The sequence below is a fragment of the Drosophila kikkawai genome, chromosome 3L, assembly GCF_030179895.1.
Source record: "Drosophila kikkawai strain 14028-0561.14 chromosome 3L, DkikHiC1v2, whole genome shotgun sequence".
NCBI classification, from domain to species: domain Eukaryota; kingdom Metazoa; phylum Arthropoda; class Insecta; order Diptera; family Drosophilidae; genus Drosophila; species Drosophila kikkawai.
In genome coordinates, this window is record NC_091730.1 from 10,798,158 (window position 1) to 10,811,181 (window position 13,024).

General features: G+C 39.5%; 2 long non-coding RNA genes across 2 annotated transcripts; one reads left to right on the plus strand and one right to left on the minus strand.

The window, feature by feature from the left end:
* Positions 1-2,457: 2,457 nt before the first annotated feature.
* Positions 2,458-3,320, plus strand: LOC138928353 (uncharacterized). Its single transcript, XR_011444875.1, has 3 exons — positions 2,458-2,567; positions 2,635-2,757; positions 2,817-3,320. It is a non-coding gene; the product is annotated as an uncharacterized lncRNA (long non-coding RNA).
* A 1,269-nt stretch (positions 3,321-4,589) lies between these two features.
* On the minus strand, positions 4,590-5,600 carry LOC108083029 (uncharacterized). Its single transcript, XR_001771009.3, has 4 exons — positions 5,444-5,600; positions 4,939-4,995; positions 4,807-4,867; positions 4,590-4,718 (listed from the first exon to the last, which is right to left on the minus strand). It is a non-coding gene; the product is annotated as an uncharacterized lncRNA (long non-coding RNA).
* Between the last annotated feature and the right edge of the window lie 7,424 nt (positions 5,601-13,024).

Consider the following 13,024-nt stretch of genomic DNA (forward strand, 5'->3'; position numbering starts at 1 on the left):
GTGCATTCCCAGCTCGCTCCTCACGCGAAGTGCGACAAAATAAAAATGCGCAGCCAATACAGCACCAACAACTTCAACGGAAAAATGGCTAGAAAAAATGTGTAAAAATTGTTTGGATTTTTCACGTTGCCATTTAAACCGCTTTTCCCCCAGTACCCCCACACCGCACTCCTCGCCCTTTTCCACTTTGTTCCCCGCCATTTAATGGCCGTTTGTAGTTCATATGGTGACCATCGGTAGTTCATTCAGGGCCCAGGCAGTTGCCAGTTGGCAACATTGTCATGGCTGCAAATTTATGGCTGTGGATGTGGTTCGGGGTCTACTATGTATATTGTATGCAGAACAGAACCCTTTGAGCCAAGCCAACTCGCTTTCAGCTTCTCAGCCATTTATTTCTTTCACCGAGCCATGCTTGAGGTATTTGGAAGTTGCCATTCAATGCCAAATGTTGCCATGAAATTGGGTCAAAAAGCGTTTGCAATAATGACTGCCAAAAAAAAAACATATATACAAAATAAATAGTGATTGAAAAGTAATAACAATAATGAGAGCGAACGACAAAATGATCAAAAGATATGCGAAGAAAAAGAGAAAAACACATATAACCATTTATAACAACTGTAACAACATTAACAACGAACACCAAAACAACAACGAACAGTGGCAGCAGCAGCACGAGAAAGCTTAAAAAAACATAACAACAAATGATACGGAATTCGCAATCAATCAAATATTGCTTAATAATTAAACAATTCAATAAAATCAACAACGAACCTCAAGAAGTCGCAAAGGGGAGATAAAATGCGAGCTGAAATTGTGATTTATGGGAAGTAATGACGATGGGATACTCTTGAGAGAAATACTAAATAAATATTAAAAAAAAAAAAACTCTAACTTTTAAGGCAACATAAAACTTACAAACTTAATCTATTTCAATCTTAAAGTAACTTCAATTGATCAACAACTTTAGGTATTTACAAGATCCCTTGATCTTTTATGAACTATAAAATCCCCTGCATTATCAATTTCTTAATTGATCAAACTACTCGAAAGTAAAAGACCCGATAGATGATAATGCGGATCTTTTATCGAAGACACCGCTACAGAGAACGGAACCGTTTTGGGGAATCAGTCGAAATCAAAAGTTGTTGCACCGCTTCTACGGACCGTTGCTTTCCGGAGATGATATATATGCTCTGCTCTTTGGGGGCTCGTTTCTAAGCAGGGCTTTGGTGGCATATTACCGGCCAAAATGACAAATATTTGTTGTTTAGTTATTGAACGGCATGAATAGGCTGCCCTGGCCAGCAATCCGATTTGGGGGCTTTTGTCACTCGATTGCTTGGCTGTCGCTGTTTTGTCTCGCCTTTCTCTGCCGCCCTTTGTGGCATTCGTTTCGCTACTCTTTCCTTCCATTTCTGTCCATTTTCCTGAGCCTTTGTTTGGGCCACGAAATTTTAATTATAAGCAACTTAATATCGAGAGAAAAAGCCAATTGTCATTGTCACTCTCGCAGCGGTAAGCTCATTTATCAGAGCGATCGTCGCTTGAAAATCTGTTAAAAATTAAGGAAAAACTTGTGGATATGGGAAAATGTGGGAACTATTACTAGCTTTTGATATGTGTTTTGTATATTTTCTTGAAATATTTCTTAGAATTATCTTAAAGCGCTAAGATTAACAGGTACTCAAAGTTTTGTAAGTACAATTTCTAAAATTACTCTCAAATAAGTTGAAATTATTATTAAGAACACTCTTTTTAACTAGCATTATTGTGTACATACAATATTTCACACGCTTTTCTTTTCATTTATTTTCTAAGGAATTATTTTTCAATTTTATTTCTAAACCATCAAAACCAGTCTGCTTTTTTTCTGTAAAACCATTTGCAGCCACCTTTTTGGTAAATCCACGTGTTCCACCCCGCTTCAGTCGGTATTTTGTGTAGAAAACAAGGTGAGAGATGGAAATTATTAATTCACAGCAGCAAGCAAAGGCAAATCCACTCAACCCTTTCCCCCTTTCCACGGGCAAAAGGAACGCATCTTACAGATACAAATCACTTTTGCGCTGCATCTTTCAGCACGTTCGTAAGCATCAATCACAGCTACTTATATAGAATATGAAAATATGACCAAGAAGACAAGACAAAGCCCAGAAACAAAAACCAAACAAAATATTTACGATTTTTTTTGATGGGTTTCACGCCTTTAAGCCGACAGATACAGGAAAGTGAATGAATAAAGGAAAACAAAAAAGAAAAAAGGAAAGAAAAGCCTTCAGAATGCAAATATCTTTTGTTACATTTCTGTGTAAGTTTATGTTATCTTTAACGAGAAAAACAATTGGAACAATTGTAGAAATTCCAACTGCGTAATCAAGTTTTCACCAAAGAAAAATGAATAGAAATTGAATAATATATAAAGAGCCTAAGGAAAATTCAGCTATTGGAATTATACTTAGATTTTAACTTCAGCAGAAATACAAAATTCTAGTTCCCTTTTAACTTACTTTAACCAATTAGAAACCTCTGCAAGGACATAAAATTAGCTATGCTGTTTCTTCCCTGTAACATTTTGAGGCCGCCATAAAATTGCTACAACTTTCCTCAACAGTTTTTATCCCTTTTTTTTAGCAAAGATGTCAACGGGGCCCTTTGGGTCAGTCAGCCAGTCTGGTTATTGTCTTGTTCGAAACTAAAAACTGGGCTGGGCAGCAGCCACCACCACCACCGAGGGAAAACACATTTTCTCAGCTTGTAAGTTGAAATTTTATGGGCCTTGACTTGGGGTAGCTGCGTCATTATCATTAAATTAGGGTAAAAGAAAGGAAATTTATGAAGGCACCGCAATGGGATGCGCTAAATTTTCCTTTGACTCCTGGCGCATCTCGCCTCCTTTTTTCTTTTCCTGACTTTTTTGAACATTGGCAAACTTGTAATTTATGAGGCTGAGAACGGAGAAGGGACGGAAAACTGTCTCCTTTTCCAAGGTGTGGCCAATTAGTGGCGGCAAATGGCAGCATCGAAGGGAAAGGGTCCCAGGCCAAGGACGAGAAGGTACTTTTTCCAGCCCAGCCACCCACAAACTCGCCTCCTGCTCCGCAGCCTAATTGAATTGAGGACAAGTGCCAAAATCGCTTAAGGCTAATCCGATTTTCGGTGAGCTTGGGTGGAGTGATGCATCTGGAGAACCCTCCAAGGAATCCCCAGCCAGACTGGACACCCGCAACATCTTGGCTTCTGCTTTGATGGCTCAGGAAAGCAACAAAAAATTGGCCATCACACAAAAAATAATAAAAAGAAACTGGACAAATACTCATGTGCACTTGAGTTGCCTTTTCTCTGTGGCCCGTCCCTTTGTGGCAGATTTTTCTTTCATATTTTTCTCCGTTTGTTGTCAGGGCGACTCTGGAGTTGGAGTGTAGGTGGAGCTCTTTCAGTTGGTCAGTCAGGCGCAAATTATAAAGGAATTAATGACAGATTCAGGCAAAGAAAGGAACCACAATGGGCCCAAGAAAACCACGAGGACAAAGGAAAGTTTGAGGTTTGGGAGGGATTACGGCCTGACAATCTTGGCATAAAAATTGCCATTTAAATATGCACATAATCGTAATGAAGCCGTGGCTATCCTATTCCGGAGCTAAGCTGATTGATGGCTCTGGGCGAAGATGATGTAAGGACCCCGAGCTATCCATCAAAGGCTGCCACTGCCACTGCTTGAATTTCAAATGCAAATAACGTGTGTCTCTCTCTCTCTGTCTGGAAGACTAACCCACTTAAGACTGTCATTATGATTATTATTGATCATCAGCCGCGGAGAGAGAGGTGTACTTGGAACTGGATCTCGGATTGTCTTCATTTGCATGGCGAACGAGTTCTGCAGATTATCTGGCCAATGTTTTGGGAAAACTTTTCAGCAAACAATCCAGCCAAGGGCAACACCCAGCTCCCGGACAAATGAAAATGAAATTAAAATGGGAATAGAAATGGAAATGGATAGGACACGACACTCAGAGCTTGCCATATGAAGGGATTAGCGTTCTCGCTTAATTTTTTACTTCGTACACGATTTTGTTTATTTTTTTTATTGCCAACCATCGCAGGAGGGGACTGCCAGCTGTCAGCTTAGATGGCTAACTTGATCTTAAGCTGTTTTGGTCATGTGAAAATTATGAAAAGCAGCCAAACAAACTTCGGACCCCGAGAGGCAGACAATGGGTAACGAAAATTGCAAAAGATTGCAGCGATCGCGTTATCGCAGAACGATCAACACTCGAGTTACGGCCAGGTACACAGAAAAAATTATCGTGGGTAAATCTAACCATTTCGTGGGTTAAAAGGTAACAACCAAAATCTTGGGTTCCATGAACTGTACGCTGCAGTATAACGACGTAACGCGTTACGTAACATGTACTGCTCTACAGTAAATGGAACCACGATTTTGCGGTTAAAAAGCGCCAAACCACGAAAATTGTGAAATACACTATTTTACTATTTTACTGTAGACTACCCCCGACTACAGTAATTGCAGTTCATATTACCACCAAAATAAAACCAAAAATTATTTTAAAATTTTAATAGTATTTTTTTAATTACTTATTCTTTAAAAATATTTACAGAGGGTCTTAATTAATAATATTTTTTTAATTACTTATTCTTTAAAAATATTTACAGAGGGTCTTAATTAATAATATTATGGACTTATATATATATATTTCCTATATGATGAATAAATAAATTAAATATTAAAATTGTAAATTTATTAATAAATAAATATTAAGTCAAACGATGATTATCAATACTCACAAATATATATTAGTCCATATTTCACATCCGAACTGGTACTTTTGTCTCGACTATAGCTTTTCTGAAATAAAAATTGATTTAAGTAAATTTGTTTATTAAAATTAATAGAAAACGGCCAAATATTTTACTTACATTTTGTTGATTCCATTTACATAGTTATGTTTTATAGTTACATGTGTATACTCTCACCTGAAAACAAAATAGAAAAGTATAAAAGATTTAATTATATATGTATATCATAATAAGATATAAAACAAACGGTTTTTGGATGTCAGTGCCAGCTATCTTGCTCGCACTCGCCTGAGATGGTTGCCATCGCAAGTCAACAAGAAGCCAAAAAATACATTTGCATGCATGTACATGTCCGCTGATCGCTATTTAAATTGTAAAATAAAGAGAGGCAATCAAAGATCAGTGCCAAATATAAGATTTTACATATATGCATATATGTACATATGTATATATTTTAATCTGTACACTAACTTTACTTTTAAAAGCGTTACTTCTTGCGATCAGCGGCGTACGTGTACTTGCATATGTACATACATACATATATGTATATGTATGCATAAATACATATACATACATATGTACATTCGCCAATTGCGGATCTTTAAATGATTGTTTGGGAACTTACCGAGAAATGTGGGCAATAAGTCTCTGAAATCCCACTCCTCCAGAAGAAGGAAGGTCAATATCACTCATAACTTTTACTTTTAACTTTTTCACTTCACTTTTCGCTGCACAACTTCTCGAAACCGACGCCGCTTTTTAAGTGTGCCCGAAATCGTTTTTTCAAGAAACGTTTGCAATATACTAGAAGTTTAGAAATATATACCAGAATTATACCAGAAAGTATTTTAGTGGGCAGAAAAAGTTATGGATTTTCATAAAATATTTAATAAACTTATAAAATGTTAATGTTACTTACCTTGGGAATGCAAAAATACATACACGATACCAAAGAAGATAAAGAAACACATAAAACTTTTTACGTAAAACCTACAGTATTTTGACTGCAGCTGACAGTCACGACAGTTCGCAAAGCCAACAACAAAAAACACACAGAATCTCGTACGTAAGGGTGACTGTAATTGACTGTCATATAAACTGTCGTGCAGTCACCAAATCCAACAACAAAATACATTGACAGTAGCTTCACTGTTATTCAACCAAAAGAAATTGTTCATTTAACCCACCAGAATTTTTTCTGTGTAGGAGTGCCCACCAGGATTCCCACACGGGACACTGGCGCGTCTTGAAGTGGTTCAACTAATCAAAACTGACAAGGCAGCAGAGCGGTTTGGGATCAAGTCTGGGCAGATTCCTCATCCAAATGGGATGCGGAGAGGGTTGCAGGATGCAGGACCTTCTGGAGGCTGGCCGGAAGTGCGAGAGGAGTTCATCAAATGGTTAAGGTGACAAAAGGGGTTGCCTCCCGACTTACAAGGGCAAGATCCCGACGACCGAGGTCAGGTATAAGACAAAGACAAGGGTCAGCCGATTGACAGGCACGGGGCCAAAGTTTAAATTAAATTAAATTAAATTCATGGGTTCAGCAGTTGACAACGAACATCAAGAGCAAGGCCAGGCATAGCCTTAATGAAGTTGGGATGCGTGAAGTTGGGATGCGTGAAGCTAGGATGAGCCATGGAAACTGGTCAGAATCAGCTGAGGCTGTGATCAAAGTAGATATGGTGTAATGGGTAAGGAAGTTCCTGGGAAACTTGTTTGTTTACGAGACAAATTGAAGGAGCACGAGGGGTTTTTAGTTTAGATTTGTTATATTTACAAGTTATGAGTACAGCCTAGTATGCTTAAAATATTTTGTCCTAAGTGATAGTTTGACACATCTTTATGAATTCGCACCTATTTGCCAAAATAATAAGTATATATTTTACTAGTAGAACTCGTGTCTGCCTAAGATTTGTTTTAATTGCTTGGCAAGAACATGAGAAATTATATAAATTTAATAACCAATTTTAAGGGAATTAAATTTAAATTTGCTTTAAACCAATTATAAAACATAATTAAATTATAAAGCAAAATTTAAATATTTAAAAAAATGATCGTAAATAAAAATCTTGTAAGATTTAAACCCCATTATAAAGTTCATTAACTTTCAAAGCTCCATTTAACTTAATCTTAAACCCCATGTCATCAATTGTGACTGCTTTCTTTTTACGGTAATTTAGCAACAAAAAAAACCATTAGGCATATGTCGCAAATAAAAACCAGGGTATGTTATTTTTGTCCTTTGGCACAAGTCGCCTTCATTTCATATTCAATTTCAATTCCATTTCATAAAAGGCTAGCTATTTTGATTCTATTTTTTTCAGAGATGCGTATCATAAATTGGCATAAATTATGCCAAGGGTTGGCAAAATCGATACGCAAATTTTCCAGCAATGAAAAATTTGCAAAAATGAATATTATATAGTAGTGGGAAGGGGGGTGCAGGGGCAGAGAAGCGAGCAAAATGCGACACACACGCAGACAAATGGAAAACATTTGTAACGGCCATTAATCGATGTTTGTTATAAACCAAATGCAAATCGTATCAGAGAAGGGGTTACATCTAAAAAGAGGGCGGGGATGGGATGGGGTGACAGCGCCGGAGGGGAGTGAGTTGCCCGTTTAATGAAGCCATTAAAAGATTTTTCCCGATACCTGACATTTGTCAATCGCTGGGCGTTGCCAGTGAAATCCAAAAAATAAAATTTGTGAAATTTAAAAATTGGCAAATTTTTAATGGGCTGCCGGACACGCCTCCTGAGGTTGCTGGATGTAGAAAGAAATATATTTTGGGTTGTAGTAAATTCGATTGTAGTCAGTTGGGGTTGGTAAAGGGTTAAATGATGGCTTCTGTTCTCTTTGTAACTTTGCTTTTTTTATTTGGCCGCGTGTTCATAATGACAAAGTTTGGTCATTAAATTTCGCCATGGCCCCGTTTAAAAGTTTTTGGCCTTTGTGGCCTTATAATTGCCAAATCTTGTCCGAAAATGTAACAATCTCCGTTGGCCATCGCACACTTGTTCGGAGGGAAACAATAACTGGAATCGGGAAACCAGAAACAGAACTTAAAAAGCCGTTGCAACTTTAATTCGTATTCAATCAGAGCCCTTTTTTTCGGGTTCGCGCTCTTCACGGTCACTTTCGCCCGGGAACTGGGAACAATCTAGGCTCATCAGCATAGCCGCCTTGATTTGCATATGGATGCAGTGACGATGACCCTCCGCAAACAAATAAACAAAGACTTGCTATTGCTACACTTATGTCGCCCTGGGCAGTTCATCATTCGGCGGCAATCGGCGGCGGCGAGATGATCATCCAGATCTCGGGATCGAGATGATCGCGATCCGCAGCTGCTGATTCCGCTGCTCCCGGGGGGTGAGTCAGCCTCCTCTGAAAGAATCTTGTCCTTCTGAAGTCCTTCTAAAGGTTCGCGCGCTGTCAGAAGCAATCAAGCCGACACACTCTTGACACAAAACGATGCGTAACTCTTCGAGAGCGAATTCATCATCATCGTGATCATCAAAAGGATCCGTGACCAGGGCCGAGGGCGCGCTAATTTACTTGACTTGATCTTGCCCTGCTGTGCTGCCCCTGCCCCTTCCCCTGGGCTAGATCCTCGCTCTAGCAATCCTGATCTCGATCTTGGTCGCGGTCTCTGGAGTGGCTTTTGCCTGGCAGCTGCCCGGTGGGTACGGATCACAATGGGGCACGCTAATTGCTGACTAGTCATTGTGAGTAGTCCAACACTGAGGATTGAAATGTTAACTAAGTTTCAGTTTGCGCAATCGGAAAGGGGTTCTCGAAGAAGGCTATAGATCTGTCCAGTTTACCATAAGCTTTGTTTATTTCAAGAAAAATAATTAAATAATAAACATGACCGTTACATCTTAATATTTTTATTGCAGGAAGAGCTTTGGGCTTTCCTGTACCTGTATATATATTATTTATGAGATTGAATTGACCTCTTTATATTTATAAATTTCCTATTTATATATTTTAAAGGGTTGAAATACCATTGTATCCTTGAAGAGGTGACATTAAGTAACCACCATATTTTTAAATATTTTTAAAATGAAATTCTACATATCTAAATCGAGTTTCTAGAAGATAATGCGAATTCTCACTAAATCTTTACTCTTTCCATAAAAGAAACAAACTCACACTGAAACTTGTGACATCCTCAAATAAATAAAAGAAAATAAAATTCACCATGAAGAAAAATAGATTAGTTATATGTTTTTATTTTTCTATACTTCTTCACCATTCAGACGTTTTCCCAAAGCCAGTCAAGGATACAATTGGCACTTAATGCCTAATTCGTTTAATCCCAATCTCTCTTAACCAATTCCAGATAGAACCCTCTTCAGCAGGTTGCAGCGAAATATCACACCAAAAAAAAAAGAACAACATTTAACTCAGCTAACCAGTTAACGCCTCCGACGAGAGGATAAAATCCAAGTGACAGACAAATCATATTATGGTTGAACCAAGAAACCCTTCAACTTGCATATTGTAAAGGAAACTCAAAGGAAAAAAACTGAATAGCAATTCAAAGAATCCGATGAAAAGCGCAACAAGACACAAAATAACAAAAATCTAACAAAATATATAATACCTGACCGGGGCTGTCCGGAGAATGCATGTAATTGACTTTTGTGCCCGGCATTCTTCCTCCATTCATGAGGAGAGAGAGAGAGAGTCCAAGTCGGCGGCGACAATTCATTGAGCATCATCCAGACAACCTGGCGGCGGTACCATCAGACCCAAGGGAATCCACAGACCCATACCAGCTCACCTCTGTTCTTTTCAGCCGGACTCTGTTCTTCTCGGATCCCGAACGAATCTCTCAATGGCGCAACGTCTTCGCACTCGCACTCGACTCTCGGCCAAGGATACGCCGAAAAAGTGTCAAAATTCCTATAATCCGCTTTAAGGTGTTTTAATGCCCGAGAATACCCGGGTCGGGACGTGGTCAGCCTTCCTTCCACCTTGCTGGCCGCCCGTATGCCTGCCTGCCTCGTTTCACATGAATGAATTTTCAATTTGCTGCATGTCCATTGTCTTGGCAACCGGCAAAACAGCCCGCGTCCTGCCATTCAGGCCATTCGACTCATTCTGGCCATTCGATTCATTCGGGCACGTAGGTGTTTTTTGTTCTCGTCATTGTCTCTAACCCCGCTGCCCGCTGTCCGCTCTCAGGCCTGGAAGACAATGGCCCAGCGGGCGGGGGCCAACGGCAGCGACCGTTGCGAATGGCCGACAGGATAATGCGTTTCGCCCCGAAAGGGGAAACGGGGAACAGCTATCTACAGATGCACATCTATGTAGATACTCAGGAGCTGGAAGACAGTCCAAGAAGAGCCACCAATAAAACGCTAACAAAGTGCGTCCGACGCCTGGCATTAGGACCATCTTCAGCCGGGGCAAGGTCAAGTGGTGAGCAGCCAAATAAAGAACAGGACACGAATTTTCCTTATCTAAACAATGAATGAGAAGGGAGCTATGGGACAGCTGCCATTAGAAACATTTTAGGTCAATTTATTTACAAAAGGTTTCTTAGGGGGATAACATTTCTGAATTTACAAGCGATTGTGTTGAATGAACCCATAAATTCAGGAATAAAAATAATATATTCTCTCTACTGAAATATAATATTAATTCTGGTTTCTAGAAAAATTCTCTTTAATCTCTTAAATGCCACTCATTTTTACATATTTTATATCAGTTTACAAAATATCTTTGAATCTTTCCCAGGCCTAAGCTCAAAGGTAATCGTGTCCTTTTACTGCCGCGTAATCGTCTCCATTGAATGCGATCGATCGACAGGCAGTCTGTCCTGACCAAGGCTACTGCCCCAGACAACCAACGGCCTGTCCATTAGCAAAGACCATTCCACTACCATTTTTCTTGTTTTTTATACACATGTCTGGAACATTGACCAACTGGATTCTGTATTTTCTTTTTGTTTGTAAGCCTGCGAAGGCCATGATTTAGCATTTTGATTGAATAAAGGTTTGAAGGTAGCTCCACTAATCAATTGGTAAGCGCGACAGGCTGTCTGGGTTTATTGTGGAAGGTTCTTATGGGGATGGTGAGAGAAACTTACAAAACTTCCTTGTTAAAAATAATGCAGTTTTAGATACAAGTTTTGAAAAATAAATATTGATTTCAATACCGACGTACAACATTAACCTAAATTCTAAAAAAATCCTTTTAGATTTTAAGTTAGGAATTTTTCCACTGACGTTTGTTGGCTTCTAAAACCTATTTAATCGCTAATTCACCATTTTCGATATAATGTACTAAAAATATTGAGAAAATATTCGCAGTTATTATTATTATGATAGAATGAATTGCATTTTATTTAATATTTTATTTTTAGACAAACATTTTTCTGTGAATATTGAATTTCACTAGAGTTTAAGAACCAAAGACGTAGTTACATCTTTTCCATCCTTTTTCCCAGTTGCCACTGATTATTTCTGGAAGCATCGATGGGCACAGATTCCCTTTTGTGGTCTTCCAAGGAAATTCTCCACCTTTGGCACACATGTCCCGTTCCAAGGACGCAACCCCGAAGCCATACGAGTTTCGGTTTCTGGTTATCTACTATCTGGCCTATCAATCGGTGTGTCATAACTGCATTTGGTTTTGTCAGTTTCCGTACGATTTATATTATTTTCCCTTCTTTCCGCTTATCGATTTGCTGCAAATCTGGGCTCTGTCTCTGGAAGGATTCGCAAGGATTAAGCGCACTCAGGCCCAACGATTGCAATCTCATTTGTTTGCGACAATTGTTCGGTTGTCGATGGATCAATACCGATTTCGATGCTTCGATCGTTCCGAGCCAAATCTGTTTGCCTTGTGGCCTATGAAATTGTATCTGATGTTTATCCGAGGGGAGGGGGAAGCCGCATCGGCAAAGGGGAGAGAATAGAATACCTTCCTTCAGAAGTCCCAAGCGGTTGCTAAACACAACCGAAAATTTGAATGATTTTCCTCGAGCCCTCTGCTTTTTGATTAACATTAATGAGCGACAAAAAGTGCAAAAATTTACATGGCAACGACGACGACAGCGGCGGCGGCGGCTTCTCTGGCCCCCCATTGTTGTCCCGGGTCTTTAGAAAAATTTCCATTCAAAGCGACAGGAGCTCGTCAGGAGTCGGACTTGGAGTTGGAGTTGAAGTGGGAGGAGTGTGTGGAAGCCCTCTCTCTTATCCACCTGGGCAACCTATCCGGCGGCAACAATAGCGATTTGGGCATTAGAGCTTCATTGAAATATTTTTTCGCTGCGATTGTCGAGTTTCTTTCTGCCCCAAGACGAGGCAAATCCCCCCTCATCGGCCTGCTCATCATTACATTATTCTCTATCTAACTTACAGTCAGTGCATTGTCAGCGCTTTTTGTCTAACTACTCATTAACATTTATTTTGCAAGTGCAGAGAATACCATGGCAAATGCAAAGCAACTGCCATGATAAATATGACAAACACACAATGCCCAGATAGACAAACAGAAAACAGAAACATACAAAGGCTAAAATGCACTGCGAAAAAAGTGGGTAGACCGGGTGAGGTAAGGGGGAAAACGGGAAAAAGAATGGTCGGAGAAACATGGGGATCCTTTATAAAGCACAAGGGCAGAGGTATAGCTTAGAAAAATATAAAATACTCTAGGATTGACTGTGAGTTGTTGGATAAATATTTTAGATTTAACAGCCTTCTTGGAGCTATTTAAAAAATACAAAATAATAACACTTTAATTATAAAGATCTTAAAATATTATTTAGGGATATTGTTTTCTATATTCAACCGATAAATAAAAGGTTTCCAACACCTAATCTTACACCCTATTTAATTATCCCTTTCTACTAAAATATCCTCTCGAATAACAAACCCCTTTCCATAGCGATTACGGCCATTTTAGGCATTCAGGAGAGTGCAGTGTATAATTACAATGGCTGACTAGCGAAGAATGGGAGAGAGAGAGACAGAGAGAGAGGGACAGGTAGGGAAAGGGAGATGGAGACAGGGCGAAAGACAATGGGCACAGCCAAGTACATAAAGTGCGGGAGCGGAGGTAACAACAGGAAAGCAGAGAGCGAGTCCAAGTAAATGGAACAGTTGCAGTCCATCCATCCATCTGTCCGTCTCTCCACCTGTCCCTTCATCACTCCCTCAGCTCGTCAAGTTGGGGCTGTGGA